At 60.3% G+C, this 2,146-nt stretch overlaps 1 long non-coding RNA gene across 1 annotated transcript in view; it reads right to left on the bottom strand.

The window, feature by feature from the left end:
- LOC107182567 overlaps positions 1–1,414 on the bottom strand; it is a 2,111-nt gene extending 697 nt beyond the window's left edge. Inside the window, exon 1 of the long non-coding RNA XR_001513278.1 lies at positions 942–1,414. This is a non-coding gene — a long non-coding RNA (uncharacterized LOC107182567). The remainder of the gene's footprint in view (positions 1–941) is intronic.
- Between the last annotated feature and the right edge of the window lie 732 nt (positions 1,415–2,146).

The following is a 2,146-nucleotide window of genomic DNA, read 5'->3' as shown; positions in this document are numbered from 1 at the left end:
ACGACGAGCCAGGGTCCCAGAGGCTGGGGTGAGCTGTCAGGCCAAGAGCAGGCTGGGTCAACCCAAGATGAGGCTCCCATGGAAGCAGACACAGCAAACAGGAAGTCCCAGCAGACACTAAGAAGGCTTATCAGGGCACAAGGGCAGAAGAGGGCAGGCTGACAGCTAATGAATGCACTTCCCCAGGACTTCCACTGAGAGGGAGCTGCGAAGGTGACATTCCGGGGCTGGGGGCGGTGGAGGGGGGTTCTGGGTGGAACGGGAAGTTGAATACAGCAAAACCTCTCAGGCCAGACAGGCACAGCACGGTAAGGGTTCCGTGGAGGTGCCCAGGGCTAAGAGCACTCAGTGGGATGGGAGGAAGCAGCTTCCCAGACAAGGTGGCGAGGGGCCTGGCCCAAGCCTGAACCATGAGAGATCAGGATTTGAAACAGCGGAGGAGGCCACCCCCACCAGGAGAGTGCTCAGCCTGAAGAACAAATGTGGAAGCTGGGGGTTGTGGTGTTTGTGGTTTGAGTATCTGGCCACCGCCTCCTCCTGCACCTGGCCTTGGCTCCCAGGATCATCCCCACTGGCCCAGCCCACCAACTTCCCCGAAGGGCAGCCACACAGGCTGGGGACCTGCCACCCTAACACGCTCTGTACCCCTCCCTGGCCACTATTTTTGCCCTCTGAGGTCACAGGGCTCTGCATCGTGTCCCGCCTCAGCAAATTCGCCCCCTTGGTTTCCCAAGAGCTGTCATTTCTCACTCTTTTCTGCAGAGGCCGGGAGCACAGGGCTTCCCAGAAGTCTGGTTCAATGCTATTTTGGGCTGGAGTCGCTTGGCAGAAATGAGCCGCCCACCCGCACACTTGGGAAGAGGCTGCCCAAGGGGACAGGCCGAGAGCTTTTGCTCTGCAGGAGTTTGAAGGAGGGTCCTCTGGGGCAAGAAGCAGCTCACGTGGTCGCTGGAGGCTGTAGGGACGAGCAGCTCTGGACAGACCCGATGGGCTTTGTTCACCCGGCTGGTGTGCTACCTCTGCCCGCAAGATGAGATTCAGGCGCCCCCCTCCCTGGGCTGGCATCACTTGTAGATCCATCCGGGGCTTTGGAAAGAACACCAAGTCAAATCCCGGAAAGAGGCTGAGACTGAAAATGGGTTCCAGCTGGAAGCCCACCAATGACAGTGGTGCCTCGCTCCCCCTGGGGGTCACGGGATGGGTGAGGTGGGAGGGAGCCGGAGGGGAGGAAACCCAAGTGCCCACCCTCCTGGCTCTTCGGTCCTCCTGGCTCCTCTCTCCCCCACTTCCTGCCTGACAAGGTCAGGGAAACCTGTCAGGGCTACAGAAGCTTCCAGGCAGGCACCCCTTAGGCCAGGTGAGGTGGGTGCTGCTTTTTTTCTTTTGAGTGATTTCAGAGAGGAAGGGAGAGAGAGAGATAGAAACATCAATGATGAGAGGGAATCACTGATCGGCTGCCTCCTGCACGCCCCACTGGGGATCGAGCCCGCAACCCCGGCATGGGCCCTTGCTGGGAATCGAACCGTGGCCCCCTGGTTCATAGGTCGATGCTCAACCACTGAGCCACGCCCGCTGGGCCAGGTGGGTGCCTCTTCTTTTTAAAAAATCTTTATTGTTGGAAGTATTACATATGTCCCCTTTGTCCCCCATCAACCCTCCCCAGGCCCCCTCCCCACCAGAGGCCCTCATCACCCCACTGTCTTCTTGGGTTACGCATATCTGCATACAAGGTCTTTGGTTGATTCCCTCCCACCTGCCTTCCAGGTGGGCACTTCTTAAAGGACCCTTTGCCCTCCTCCAGCGCCCCAGAACCACAGGCTGCCGCCTCTCTGAATGGCTGCGGGCGCTGACTCGGGGGCAGCCCTTAGCACCCACAGACTCCAGCCTTGTGCCCAGGCAGGAGCCCGGCCCCCTCCCCACACCTCTCGTCCCTTCCTACAGCCCATCCCCGCTCCCCTGGGGGCTCTGGCCTAAATCCTCAGGCAGCGGGAAACCAGTTATGTCCCCCACCAGTGCCTGCAATTCTTCCTGCCTCTTGTGCTACGTTCCTTCCTCCGATCCGCCGCCCCCTTCACTGGGCCGCCCCTGCCCCGGTGACTGAGGCTCCCCTTCACCCTCGGACACACATGTGAGGCGGGCAGGCCGG

The sequence above is a fragment of the Myotis davidii genome, unplaced genomic scaffold (genome assembly GCF_000327345.1).
Source record: "Myotis davidii unplaced genomic scaffold, ASM32734v1 scaffold497, whole genome shotgun sequence".
In the NCBI taxonomy this organism is placed as follows: domain Eukaryota; kingdom Metazoa; phylum Chordata; class Mammalia; order Chiroptera; family Vespertilionidae; genus Myotis; species Myotis davidii.
The sequence above is the reverse complement of the archived record's forward strand: the minus strand, read 5'-3'. Positions and strand labels throughout refer to the sequence as shown.